Genomic DNA, 15,482 nt, shown 5'->3' with positions numbered 1-15,482 from the left:
TATGCTGAAGGTGATACAGCCTCTGGCCTCATGGGACTTATTTCCCTGAGAAGGAGACCAGAAAGTAATGCATTTGTACAGAACCTTAGAATAAATACTAGATTTTTTGATTCTCAGGTCAAGCCTGTCAGGAACCTTTGCCCTTTCTGACAGAGCTCACCAAAATGAGACAAGCCAAGCCTTTCTTAAAGCCGTACCTGTCCATTTATAGATCAGCTTTGCTCAAAAAAATTTTTTTGAGCTACAGATAAGGTGTTTAAGGAAGATCATCACAAAGAAAAACCCCACTGTGCTGTGTTCCTATTTTCCAACGGAAGCAGTGATTTAACCTTTTGGAGTCTCCCTTTCTCTCGTCCTTGCTGGCAGCGCTTCTGCCCAGAATCACCGAACTGGAAATGCTTTCCTTAGCCCTCTGATCGCCAGCAGAGGGCGCACACAGCTCTTGTTGGAGACCTTCATTCCTGAAATTACCCATTTACACAGCAAGGAATTTAAACTGAGTTAAATCTTCCGAAACAAGAAGCTTCTCCCCAGCATTGCCTTTTGTACAATCCACTTCTGAGGTTGCTAGAGAAAAAGGAAGGGGAATTCAGCCTATTTTTCTTCAACAAAAAGTACGTATAATTATTTTTATAGATACATACATTAAAATTTTTCCCTTTTAGGTCTATACACAAAATGCAAATTTTAATAAACCACACAGAGGTTCTTTGCCAGATTAGCATAAGAAATGTTAAATATTAGATTATGCGGTTAACTCACCATTACCTTCTATTTCCTGTTTATTCAAAGTAGGAAAAAGAAGTTTTTGTGCTTTTTCAAAACCCAGTTTTTTAATATTTAAAAAATGGAGAAGTCTTCTTATGGTTGCTGGCCGAATCATGATACTTAAAACTTTAATGTTTATATAATAGTGTCTGATGAATTCAGAGGAAGAGTTGGGGTTGAGTTTCAAACTCTCCACAAATAGTTATGAGTTAATATTGCCTTTGTTCCAACTTCAATGTTGAGAACCAGGAAGTATTTTCTTCCCTGGTAGGTTATTGTCTCTCTCATCTCAGAGAAGAGCTCTTGAACATTTAAACAGAAGAGGAGTTAAAGAATCGTAAACACTAGTTAGGTTGCTCTTCAGAAACATCAGTAATAGCAGGAACAACTCACTTATCCTCAGCTTACCACCCTATTGACTGGTAGTCTCCTTAAGAGTGGAGAGTTAAGCACTCCATGTGCAACAAGAGGAGGAAGATGTTTCTAGAAGGAGGAGGGTAAGCTGTTAGTTTATCTCTCCCTTTCTTCTCAAGGGTCAATTTCTGTCACCTTTCCACCACCTTCCACTATTCATTAAATGTTACGGAAGTCCCAGTTATTTGATGTGACCCTTGCCCTAGTGGAATTTATGATCTTACTTGTGAGTTAAGATTTACAAAATTTGAAGTCCAAACCTCCTATTTGATAGGTGAAGAAACTGAGATGGTGATCCGGGGTAAGGAACTTCACCTTTCCATGCCTCGGTCTCTGCTGTGACGTGAGGGGTTGAATCAGGTGGCTACGAGGGCCAACAGTTTACGATTTCTGAATTAGAGAACAATAGTTGTTAAAATAGAATTTTAATATAGGTGCCATCTGAGGTAATGAAGTGATTACCTCTAATGTGGTAATCATTTTAAGATTCAAGTGAACCCGCGCTTCCTCTAATGTGTCGGGGAATTTGGAGGGGCAGTGACTTATATTCCCCCTGGATCTGAGCTCCTGCTGGCACTGAGTTTCAGTTTGTGAGTCATCTCACTTCAAGCATATGCCGATTCTCTTCTGTATCACGTGACCCCTGACCAGACACTTCCTGATCCCTTCATTCTCTGAAATTCCACTGGCCCTAAAATATATGAGTAGCTGAAGGTTCAAGACGATGGAAGTGGTTCATGCCCTAGGACTACAGCAACCTAAGATATTCGAAACCCTTGCTTTTAACCTTATGGGGGATTTCTCAGCAACTCACTTTCTCTAATTGTCCCTTACCACGCTCTTCTGCTGTCTCCCCTCCCTTCTCTGGTCTCTGGCCCCCTCCTCATTGGCTTCTTGCCTCCCTTCCCAAACACCTGTACCCATCTCTTCACTTCACTTGCTTCAAGTCCAGATCCCACCCTGGGATTTTCACTTCCCTCAAGCCTTCAAAGTTCCTTAAAAGGAACTTTGCTGCTTGTATTTAGAATTAGAAAATTCACTCTTTTTCCTTAACTGGGGGCTTGGGCTCTGAGCTTCCTAGAACCCAAAGCAAAGAGGGGGAATATCCATTACAAGGTTCACTGTGCTTATGAATTCAAAATAGACCAGCAGTTGTTCAACATAAGCACAACTTTTTCTGGCTCTGAAAACTCTCCTGCAGTTCATGATAATTGGGGGAGGGGGGATAGTGTAGCTATCACTACCCCCTACCTGCCTCTACTGTGGTATACCTAGCTCAATTAGTGACTTTTTTCAAGGTTAAATCCTGTAGAAGAACATTATTAATTCCCTACACTAAAAGCCTTTATTGAGTGCCAGGAATAATGGTTCAAAATGCTGGATAGAGAAGAACACAAGGCAGAGATGGTCCCTGGCCTCCTAAGCTTACAGTAGAGGTGGGCACGGGCACGCAGGAGGTCAGCTTTGATGCATAACGTGGTGTAAATGGGAAAACACAGGAGAGCCTTGACTAGTCTTGAAGGGTTGGCAAAGGCTTCCTGGAGGAAGTGATACTAAGATGAGGCTTAAAGGGGAAGTAAGATTTATCTGAGCAAAAAGAGGGGAAATGAGTTCCAGGCAGAGAGAAGAGCCTGACAAGATGCCTGGAGGTGAGAGGGACGGCACATAGGATTAGGGACTGTAGCAGATGCCGTCGTGAGGCACGCAGATCCCCTCCTCCAGCACAGCACATCCAGCCCCCGCTGCTGCTGCTGTGGTGTTGGCTGCTAAGGGCCCAGCTGCCCCCTTCCCAGGGGAGTTGCTCTTAGCTGACAGGAGGCACCTCATCTGGGAAGTTACAGGCCACTGCCCCCTCCTGCACCCCCGGTCAGCCCATAGCCAATGAATGACTAATACAGGGATTCCAAAGGCTGGTCCTCCTGCCTGGGGGTCGGGGGTGGGGAGAGGTGGGGATTGTGGCTGTGTGCTTGAGCTAAGACAGAGGCAAAGGGAAATGGTTGAGCCTGAAATCTCCAGACATATTTGGTCCAAATTTGAGCCCCATCCCGTTAGCAAGTTAGGGCTCTCCTGACTTAAGTTACTGCTGTTTTCAATAAAAATTCTCATGAGTTATATCCATTTAGATTTCTGATGACTAGGATCACAGTTCATAAAATTCGACCCTGGTTTCATCCAACTTTCTGAACTTGTAATTAAGGACTCTGAAGACTCAGCAAATCATGACATTTGGGTAAAACCCCTCTGAGCCGCAGTCTCTTTAAAAAGTGGGAATAATAATCCCTGCTCTCTCTGCTTGATCGGGGTATAGCTAGAATAAAACATACCTCAAGAATATCTCATGTCCTTTGACCTCTGGGACATGAGGACAGGAATGCCTGGATCACAACCACCAATATCCCAAATCCTGACAGTGCACCTTCCTCCCACCAAGTGAGAAGAGTCTGCTTTCTGGTTATGACTCAGTCTCTTATGAGTCTGATCAGTGTGAATCAGTGAAGAGACCAGCCATGGATGCAGCGACAAATGAAGTTTCTGAACCTACAAAACCAGACGCTAAATCAAGACACTGACACTCTCAGAGACTAACCTGGAATAGTCTCCTGTTTTCCTCTCTCCCTTCATCCCCTAGAGATCAGGGCAAATGACCTACCGTAGTAGAACAGGACGGGAGCTGGATCTTGAAGGGTGAGTGGAAAGAACTCCAACGAGACCCACTTCAAAGCAAAGAAGCAGAACATCTCCCCACCAATACAATACACTTTTTAGTTTCTTGCTCCCAGGCAATAAGTATAAACCGTGAATTAAAGTTAATTAGTGTCCTTCTAGAAAATGCAACTGTAATTATAGACACTTAAGTGCATTTAATGCATTGGAGGAGAATCAATTATTCCACAGTTCACAGAGGGTCCTGCTGGCTGGAGGGTAAACTCAGCACCTCCAGTAACTTAATCATCATTAGAAGTGCATGGGGCTTCAGGAAATCTGGATCTCAGGAGACCATGCATTCCCCATAGTGGAGAATGGAACATTCAACCTTCAACATATTGGAAAACCCCAGTAATTCATAGTGAGCTGGATGCCAAAGTCCCCTGGGGTAAACCTGTTCTTTCCTTGCCTTTGGTCTCACAGGCACCTTCTAAGTGCCAAGCACTAGGTAGGAGGGCTACAGACAGTAAATCAGACATACACGGTTCCTGCCTTCTCAGAGCTTATGGTCTATTTGTCAAGGATGGACAATAAATCAAGCAAAACAAGTCACTGTGGAAAGTGTCATATAGGGAATGCGCACGGGCATGATTTCCTGAAGAAAGTGACTTTAGTCTGAGACCGAGAGGATGAAGAGAGTACACAAAGCATGTTACAGGCAGAGGGCTGGGGGGAGGGGAAACCATAACCCAGGCAAAACACAGCAAAACCTGGAGACAAGAGAGAGCACGGCTCAGGGAAGGATAAGAGGAGTTCTGTGTGGCTGGTGTGGACGGTGTGAGAAGGAAGTGGCCAGAGGTGGACTCAGGAGGGAAACAGAGGCTGAGTCAGAGAGGCTGATGGCGTTTGTACTTAAATCTCAGCACAATGACAGACCCTGGATGGTGTTACCCAAGCAAATAACAAAACCTGGCTTTGAGAAATGCAGAGACTTCTACTGTCCTCTAGTATTTCCAGGGAAGGAAATGTAGCTTCCTGGGGTTGTTTAGTCTACTGTGTAACTAAAAGGAAGTGTTTAGCTGTACCCACGACTTTTGCTCTTGGCCACCTTGGGTCCCTACACACTCCTGCCTTAAAGGCCTGGGGTTAATTCCAGCCCTTAGTGTGGCGTCCAGGGCTTTTCTCTACCTCTGCCCCCCACACCTCTACCCACTCCCACCCCGCAAGTCTCAGCCCTCAGCCCTGCATGACTGACACTCAATAAATATTTTCAAATGAAAGGAGGACAGATTGCCTCTGGGCTTCTATCTCAGCCGCTCACAAACGTGCCTCCAGGCCTCTGAGCTTTGCATGTGTTGAGCCCCCTCTCTCTTCACACCAGCCCTCGGACCCACAGAAGCTCTCACTCTTCTTCTGCCAAGTGGGCTCAGAAATCTCTCCTCTAAGAAGCTTTTTCCTCTGGCAGAGCTGATAGAGCCTCCTCTGGGTCCTCTGGGCTCTTTCTACACACAGTTGATTCTTGTTGTTCACAGTAGGTAGATTGTATAAAGTCTTCGCGAACACTGGGTTAGTGATCGCCCAACCATGGCTCCCAGGGGAAATACGGGGTTAGTTTTCTGTGAGCTTCTGGTCACAGCAACTTCATCAACCGATCAATGCATAACTTTGTTTTACGTGTTGCTATTTAAAGATAACTTATTTAATCCATATTGTCAATTCATTAACACTGAACTCACAGCCAACAGCGCTACAACTTATACTTGAATGAAGCTTGTGTAACATATGTATTTTCCACTTAAGGCATATCATAGCCTTCTTGCGCTTAAAGAACAGTAGCACTTCAACGCCACGTTTGGGGACCAATTTAAACAGCGAAATTGATCTCAGAGAGGCAGCAGTGAGTGGTGGTGTGAAGCGAGATCTTAATTCCCCGCCCAGGAACTGAACCTGGGTAGCCTGTATGAAAACCAGGAATCCTAGTCACTACACCCCCCTGGCTCTTTCCCTCAGTGAAAAATGCCTTTCTCACGCAGGCAAAACTGTAAAAACAGGTACAAAGTTTATTATTAGAGCCATAGCACACAACATGAGAGAGCACACAGAGAAACAGTTTGTTTACTGAAGATAGAAGCAAGGCAGAGATGCACACACAGAGAGGAAGGGAGTGGGCGTCCCCCCAATAAGGAGGAGCGCAGTAAAGAGGCGGTTATTCATAACACAAGCTTCATTCAAGCATGAGTTGTAGCGCTGTTGGCTGTGAGTTCAGTGTTAATGAATTGACAATATGGATTAAATAAGTTATCTTTAAATAGCAACACGTAAAACAAAGTTAGGCGTTGATCGGTTGATGAAGATGTTGTGACCAGAGGCTCACAGAAAACTAACCCCGTATTTCCCCTGGGAGCCATGGTTGGGTGGTCATTTATACAGGGCAGTTCTTCCGGGTCTTTGTTTACCTTTGGCCAATTATCTGGTTTCTTTTTCCACACCTGACCTGCCCTAAGGCCCTCCCCAACATGCGTGTGCAACTCTTCTCCAAGATGGATTACAGCCCAGAGGCCTTAGCATCACCTATTATGGGGTGGTGCCCCCTCCTTTTTGATCCCCAAGGTGCAACGTTTCCCTTGCCCCAAGGGTGGGAAATGTATGACCTCTTGATCTCTTAACAGGGTTTATTCCCACTCTGGCCCTGCCATAAAAATGTCCAATGTCTGGTTATTCACCCTATTTCTGTCGCTGGTATTTATATCGAGGTGCAGATCTTGAAATACAGACAGGAGTCCGGTCATAAATGTGTAGTCCTGAAGCCCATTTGTCTCTTGCTTCAGGAAATGTAAACAGGAGGCTGGTAATGAATGTCCGGCCTGGAGCCCACCTTCTTCTCACCCCAGGAAGTGTGAACAGGAGGTCAGTTGTAAATATCTAGCCTGGAGCCCATCTATCTCCTGCCCCTCAAAATCACCAACAAAAAGCAAAAAAATGTGAAAAATGTAACACTTAATAGATCATGAAAAGCACACTGCATACAGTAGGATTGCTGGAGCAAGAAGGTAGAGAGAGTTTGCCTTGTTCAACCCCAGCTAAGAATGTGCATGTTGACAATTGACATTTTTCACTACTCTGTGCATATCTAGGAGTGATCACAAAAGCACTGCAAGTCCTGATTTTAGGGTCACAAATAAATTTTAGGTAAGAGACGAATCCACAAATGTGGAATCTGTGAATATTGAGAATTGACTGTATCTTTATTATTCTGAATTGAAGTTAGTAACTGATATTCTCTTCTTTTCTTCCAACAGTGTGTAGTGACTACACTGCGAGCTTTTTGAGGAGTTAGCATACAATAGGAAATAATGACAACAACTAACATGGAGAATGTAATATGAGGTGTGCATTTTCTCATTCAGTTCTCAAAGAATTCTCTGAATTATGTACTATTATTATTCTCACTTTACACATGGGGAAACTAAGGCTTAGTGGTGATAGTAACATTTGCCTATGGTAACATAGTAAGTAGTAAAGGCTGGATTTGAGCACAGGCTATCTGACTTGGGAGCCCACATGCTTAATTGCTGGGCTATCCTGCCTGTGAATCTAAGTCTTTGTGGAGAACTGCCTGAAAAGGAAACACGAGACCTTCAGCATAATCTTCTGGCAGCCCCTGAGAGTGGCAGTCAACCCATCTGGAGAGGAAGGAGTGGCTTTTAGGAGGAAGCAGAGACGATGGCAGGAGCGCTCATGGGTGGTCCCCCAGATGACTGAATTCACTCATTGGTTTTGATGTGGAATCTGGCCTCTGTACCCCAACATCGAATTAAATCTCAGAGACAGAGTTTTGGGTGAAGTAGAAAAGAATAGCTTTATTGTTTTGCCAGGCAAAGGAGGCCACAGGGGCTAATGCCCTCAAAACTGTGTGTCCCAACCTGGAGGGGGTAGTGAGGAGTTTTACGGTAATGGTTCAAAGAGGAGGGCGTGGTCAGCTCATGGACATTCTTCTGATTGGTTGGTGGTGACGTAAGTGGGAGTCGGCATCGTCAGCCTTCTGGTTCCAACTGGTCTGGAGTCTACCTGCTTGTGGGCAGCATACTGTTAATTTCTCCCACCTGGTGGGGGAATATCTGCAAAATAGCTCAAAGATATTGTTATGTATATTCCTTGAGGGGGAACCAGGACCCTGCCCCAAGCCTGCACTATTGTTTCTTGACTGTTCTTCCCATGTCTCCGTGTCCCCTCCCTTCCCTAATTAACAACTGTTTGAACCTGCCTGTTGGAACTCAGGGAAGGTCATGGAGGCTGAATGAAGTCTATTTCCTGTAATCAAGAAATGGGGGACACAGAAAGGCTTCTGTGCCCAGGAGCCCTACAGGGTCCTGCTCGGTTTCAGTTTGAGGAGACAAGTGGCCAAGGCTGTTGTCTGGAAAGAATGGTTTCTGCTTATGGGTGAAATGTCTGTACTTACCTGTGACAGTGAATTGTCCAGATTGGACCTGTTTGCCTGAAGGCAGTGGCATAGGCAGTGCATGGGCCTTGCTGGGGACAAGGCAGCACTAGCATGATAAAGCTGGTACCCAGACAGCAAAGTTTGGGGCCCAGAGGGAGCATGATTTTGGAGTATGAGGGCCTTTTAGGTAGCAGCCTGGTACCTGGTTATGTCAGAAGTGGTAAGATGGTGCTTCCACTACCCGAGGTCTAGAAGGCCATGTTTAGCCTGAGAGGAGCCTCTGTAGGGCAGACACCTCAGCGATCATCTCCCATGCTCTCTAGGATCAGAGTGGGGTACTCAGACCAGGCCAGAGCCCTAGCTTTTGGGTCATTGGCCATTATCTGTCTGACAGTGTGACCAGGCTGCTGGGTCTTGAGGAAATGGCTCAGGGAATAGATGAGTATAAAAAGAAATATCATGTTGGGTACAGGGCCATCCATAACTCCTTCCCTCTTGGAGGGAACTAACACCCAAAGCCCTGTTTGTGGCCTGGATGTTCTGATCCTGGTACAACTGCGCTCTGCTCTCAACATATATTTGTACCACTCACACGCTGGGCTGCTCACCGGCCTCCTGTGAGTCCTTCCAATGGTCACGGGAGCCAGGGAGCCAGCTTAGACTGTCTGTGGCTGGAAGAAGACTCTGGAATGTCTCCAGTGAGAGCAATTTACATACCTCAGAGCAAGTTGTCAGATGTTTCCAGGAACAGAAAGGCCAAGATCTCTAGAGAAGGGACGAAGGGACGGCCACTGCCTGTGCAGATTCTCCTTCTGCCCAAGGGAGTCCTGGCCTTTGTCTCAATCCCCCCACAAGGTGCATAATGCGCTAGCTCTGCCCAGCCTTTCCCTCACGGCCCGCTGCCACCTGCTGTCGTTCTGATGACTTTATCTTGGCGAAAAACCGACCTCCTCCCCACCCCCAGCATTTCTCAAGGAACTGACCCTCTCAGGGACCATCACTCCTCTCTGTCCCTCCTTCAAGGGGGGCATGTGAGGATAGGGTCAGGGTGGGTACTGACCCCAGCAGGGGACGTTTCCACCTTTAATGAATTTTCCCTTGATCGTAATTTATATTATCCAGGTCTAATCTAATTTCTCCAGGGTCTTAGGCTATGGACTTGTGACCATTTGTACAACAAGAGTGGATCTGGTCAAAATGAAGAAGGTGAAATCTATCTCCATTAACCTACACCATACAGTTCTCTTCCTTCTCCAGACACTTCCTGCTCCAGATCTGCTGCTCTCTGTGCCTTCATTTTTCTCCCATCCAGGTTCCTTTTACTGTTTTGGGTGCTGGACCCTTGGGGCTTTCACGATTAGGAAACAGTGTATGAATACATAACCCAAATACATAAACCAAATAAAATGAGTGACCAACCTCCACCAATATTACCTTAACATGAAAAAAAAAACAACCTGACTCCAAAAACATTGAAAAGTAACACAGGCGTATTCAGAGGTGTCCTGAAGCAGCTGTGTGTTATATTGCACCACATAAAGAAAGACTGCCAAAAAATTCTCCTTTTGAATCTCTTTCTTTAGTTCCATTCCTCACAATAGCAGATTTTCTCTCCTCTCCCCAAAACTTTTCTGCCCCAAGCACCTGGCTGTCGCTTATGCCTCATGGTCCAGCCACCCCACTGTGGGGATACCTTTTCCCGCCTCCTGGATATTCTTCCCTCTGTAGCCCCGTAATCTGCTGCATCTTCTGGGCTTCTTCAGTTTTGCATTTTCATCCTTTTTCCCACTTGTCACAATAAAAGCCTGGGAATAGAGCAACAGAAAGAGATGTTTTGAGGGTAGTGAGGAAGGCAATAAGAGGAATGGGTCACAGCCATGGTGTTTTCTGGCTAAGATGCTTCTTCTCTAATGCATGTGTTGGGGGGAGGTATGCAAAGTGTTTTGTCCCACTCAAAATCCTTGGCTCCTTTGAGCTGTGCTAGTATTTCAGATCGGTGAACAGAGCAGGGACTTCATTTTGGGAAAATCTTCTACCATTCTTAAAATCATCCAGCGAGCATGCAACTTCTAAGTTTTCAAGCTATCTTGCAAACGGATCAGTTCAGAATCTGGCTCCTAACTGCTGTTCTAGTATTACCTCTATCTACTTGCCCACATGTTTCCTTCACTCTAACCTTGCTTGATGACTAGCAACTGTCTTAAGGCATCATGCCATTTTATGTCAGAACGCCCTCAATCCCTCCCTTCTCTATCCTATGCTCTCTACAGTAAATGTCAGTCACTTCTCTGATTTCCCACTAGATTGTTTACTCCCAGTTCCTAAGGAAACTGACAGATAATGGGTTCTTAAAGATATTTCTTGTATGGATGAATGAAAGAATGAATGAAAGAATGAAGAGTTATAAAAAGATTACAGTGTATTTCTTTTTTAATATTTTAATTTTATTGGAGTACATTTGCTTTATAGTGTGTTAGTTTCAGGTGTACAGCAAAGTGATTCAGTTATACATACATTCATTCTTTTTTCGATTCTTTTCTCATATAAGTTATCGAAGAATACTGAGTAGAGTTCCCTGTGCTATACATAACAGTGTATTTCTAAGCTTTGGTCAAAATTAAAAAAAAAAAAAATCATTATAGTAAAAATTGTGACTGCAAGTAAACCAGTATAATGAATGACTTTTTCAAGTCTAAGGATTAATGTCATTCTTTAATTTTGGAAAATTGTCAGTTTATAATCTTATAGTATTTTATTTCCCCCATTTTAACTATTCTTACCAGTTGGGGCACCAGTTATACATATGTTGGACCTTCTCAGTCTATCTTCTATAACTTCATTTTCATTTTTCTATGTATTTATCTTGTTTTATTGCATTCAGGGTGATTTATTGTCTTTTCAGGATAGGCTATGCTATGCTGCACACCAAACACACTCAGAAGGCAGAACAAAAGTTTATTTCTTGCATATGTCACAATCTGAAGCAGGTTGGTGATCTCTTTTGACAGGTATCCTCCAAGATATGACTTTCTTCTTGTGATGCTGTCATCAACATGTGGTCTTCATGATCTCCAAGGGAGCAGATGGTCATCCAGGTTGTTTTGTGGCCAGGCCAAAAAGTGACAAACTTTATTTTCATTCACATTCCAACCACATGACCCTGATATCACTGCAAGGGCATCCAGGAAATATGGTTTTCCTATATTCTCAGGAAGAGGAAATGGAATGGGTGAGCATGTAGCCAGTCTCTGCCACATTCATTTAGTTCTCTTTCCAATATACTGATTCTCTTTTACCTTATCTAGTCTATTATTATCACATTACTACTTTTTTGACTCAATTTTTAAATTTTCAATAGTTTTTGGTTCATTTTTATATATAACTTTTCCAATTTAATAACCTGTTGTCATTTTAAGTATGCTATTTCTTCACTTATTTCTTTGAGGATTCTAAAAAATCTTGTTTTAAATACCTGGGCTAGTCACTCCATTTTTTTTTTTTTTTTAATTTCCTTAGGTGTGATTTGTCCTATTGGTTGGATCTGCCAACCAGCTCTTATTATGATTGATGTCATTATATGCTTTGTAATTTTTGTATGAAAGCTGATCATGCATGGGAATTTTTTCCCATGCTTGCTCTTCCCTATTGAATGATTTCATTGTAGCCTCAGCCTGATCCTCTGAGATGCACAGCTCTGACCTGAGTTTCTGTATAAAGATGTAAGCATTTTGACCCATTATGTATAGTACATCAGCTTGATCCAACATTTGATCCATTATATATAGCACCATTTTTGGATGCCATACATAGGCCCCATTCCTGTCACTCCAAACAGAAATGTTCTAAAAATTTAGTTGTACTATCTTAGTCCCATTTCACTGGTGGATACCTTTGGCTTGGCCCCAGGATTCAGGCAGGAGCTGGATTCTGACTCCCACTCCCAGGATGCTCTTGGTACCTTTCTCACTGAACGACTGAAGCCCTGGCCTCCACACCTTCTAGCTGGCCCAGTTTTGCTTGTACTGCATGGCTTCAGCTCCTACCTACTTTTTTTTTTTTTTTTTTTGTGGTATGCAGGCCTCTCACTGTCGTGACCTCTCCCTTTGTGGAGCACAGGATCCGGACGTGCAGGCTCAGCGGCCATGGCTCACGGGCCCAGCCACTCCATGGCATGTGGGATCTTCCCAGACCGGGGCACGAACCCGTGTCCCCCGCATCGGCAGGCGGACTCTCAACCACTGTGCCACCAGGGAAGCCCTCCTGCCTACTTTTTTAATAAAGGCTTTCTCTATCTTCTCAAACAGAATTAAATGTGCCCTCTTCTGTGTTACCCAGCACACAGTATATTATGATTATCTATGTATAGCCCTGTCATCTTAACTAGACTGTAGGCACATTGAAGGTAGAGATTATGCCCTATTTGTCTTGCTGCCCCAGTGCCTAGCACAACAGCTGTAGATTAGTGAAACTGAATTTGAGGGGTTTTAGGGCCTCTTAAGGAACCAAATTTTTTACTGTAACACAGAAATGAGTCTCCATTGATATAACACGATGTTTGTGGAAGACAATTTATAGACATAACCAAAAGGCATGCGTTTGGACTCTGAAAATGATGTTCTGATCTGCCTGTTGGTGTGCTAACTTGGGCAAGGCTTTTTATTTGCTCTCATTTTGCTCCTTTGAAGATATAATTGCTTCTTGGTTCCATATTTCTATAGCTCATTACACTGTTCCATACCATTTCATTCTGAAAATAAAACAAAATAGGATATTTAAAATTAATGATGTGGAGCACAGCTTTTTTTTCTCTCTTTCTCTACCTCTAGGCAGAATTAGTAAATGGCTTCAACACCAGCCATTCTCTTTATTGGAAGCATCTGGGTTTCATTACAGTAAGAAAAATCACTGATTACAAGGGGAGAGGCCCCAGACCTATGTTTCAAAGGATCACTGGGATGTTTATCTATTCCTACCACCTCCTTCCCTTGTCCAGCAGGCTTGGGATGGCTACTTCTGTGTCGTAGTAACAGAATTTGGTTTTGGAATTTGGAGATTCCTAGTATAAGGCTTTCCACATTGGCTTCATTTTCAAAGATTCAGAAAATGCACAGTTTCTTGGATGACACAAGACCCTATGTGGCAAAGCTCTGTATCTTTTGTGATTGTCCCTGTCCATGAAGAAACTAAAGTATCAGTGGGGGTCTATTGATCATGTTTTCTAACTTATGAAGGTAGTTGAAAGTTTGTCCTTTCCCCCCAAGCACCATAACTAGTTTAAAATGGAATTTGCAAAGACACACAATGTAGCCACCATATTAGGGGATGGAACATTCAGTGAGAGGTGTTACAAGTGTACTACTACTAACAATAATAATAGTATTTAGCTTTGATCATGAGTTTATATACCAGGCCCTTTACTTATCCTATTTCATTTGGACATGTGTGTGCTGGAGAAATGTTATTAAAGATCTTTCTGTTTTCTTAAGCTTGGTTCTCTCTTCCATCCCATCTGACCGATGTAGGAAAATCTGACTTTCTACTCTTGCCCTTGGAAAACTTTAGCAGGATTAGGGGAAACAGTGGAATAGGATCCCTTTATATACTTGTGTGTTGCGGTTCATATTAATTATAAATCTGCAATTGCTGAAAATGCAACTCATATTGGCTTAAACATGAAAGGGAATGTACTTGTTCACATGCTGAAAGGACTGGAAACACCAGGCTTCAGTCAAGGCTTTACGCAGCAACTCAGGTTAACACTGAGGACCCAGTCGCTTTTTTTCCTCCTCTTTGCCTTCCTCAACTTGTATTTCCCTAAATGGCCACAAGATGGCTGTAAGTAGCTGTGAGCACTAAGGACTTGTTCAAATCCAAAAGAAAAAGGATCTTCGGGACGTTTCAAAGGAAGAGCGAAGCCATTTTCCCCAGAATCCTTCAGAAAATGTGTCTTTGTTTTCACTGACCCTAATTAGGTGAGATGTTCATCCCTGTCACGGTGGCGGCGGAGGGGTGCAACCTACGGATTACTTTAAGTCAGTCACGGTCCATCTCTTGAATCAGTGTGTGGTCAGCTTCCCCTCAAGCACATGAGCTGCGTGAGGGAGGGATGTACATCCAAATGGAAATCAAGGCACTGAGTCAGAGGGACCGGATGGCAGGTGCTCCCAAACAGCATATTTCTTCAGGAGAGAAGTGTCTTCACTTTCCCTTCTCTGGGCTTGGAGGGTAAAGTACTGGGGACTCAGTCAGGACAGGAATGAGGCCCCAGGAAAGGAAGCCCGGAGTAGGCCAGCCTCTAATCTAGCCCCGGGTTGGAGAGACAAAAAGGCTCACTTGTGTCCTCCCAGCTCACCTGGTTAAGACCTTCCCTAGTAACAGTGTGCATCGGCCAGGATTCCTAGTCCACGGGGCGTCACATGGACTAGCCTAGTAGGCAGCTGGTAGGCAGGGGGTGTGGAGATTCAGGATGTCGGCCACCTTCTCGCATTTATCACCACTAACCGTGAAAGAAGCATCAGCAGATCAGTACGAATATTCACCAGTTTTATGATAATTCAATCAGTGAACTTTCCTGTTCCTTCATTTCTTCATCTGTAAAATGAGGATAATGGGATCCTGGTAACCGCCTTGTTTATTTTATGTTGAGGATTTCAAGAGGGAACGTTTCTGCTCTTTGTCCGATGTTTTAGTCTTGGCCCATAACGGTGGGAACTTCCACCCCACACCCGCGCCCGCTGGCTTCTCTTTCTTCCTCCGCGCTAGCCCTTCGCAAAGGAAGGCGGAGTCACACATTTGATTGGTCAGCCCTCTATCACTCATAAGTTACGCTGGAGGGCGGGGTTATGTATGAAGGTGGTGTAGGTCCGCTCCCGTACTTGGTGCAGCCCCTTGCTGTGGGTGAGTGGACCAGTCAGGACCTGTTCTGGCACACCTAGACATCCTTCGCCATCACTTCTCGTAGTGAAATTGGTAAGCAGAGCCCTTGGGGGAATCCAGTCAGCTCTCTAGCCTCAGGTGCCCTGAGGGTGCAGCTCTTGTGTTTGGATATGAGTTTGGAGAGAGGAGACCCCACTTTGAAGTGAGCTCATGGTCCCGCATTCAGCGTTTACCAGACCTTTGCATTAGAATATTAGCTTCTTGTCCTGCCAACTGTAAAAACTAGTGCTCTTTCCCAGTTGGCTGTTGACCTTTGTGCATGGCTTCCTTTGGCAGG

Source organism: Leucopleurus acutus, assembly GCF_964270905.1.
Source record: "Leucopleurus acutus genome assembly, chromosome: 8".
NCBI lineage: Eukaryota > Metazoa > Chordata > Mammalia > Artiodactyla > Delphinidae > Leucopleurus > Leucopleurus acutus.
This window is presented reverse-complemented; position numbering follows the sequence as displayed.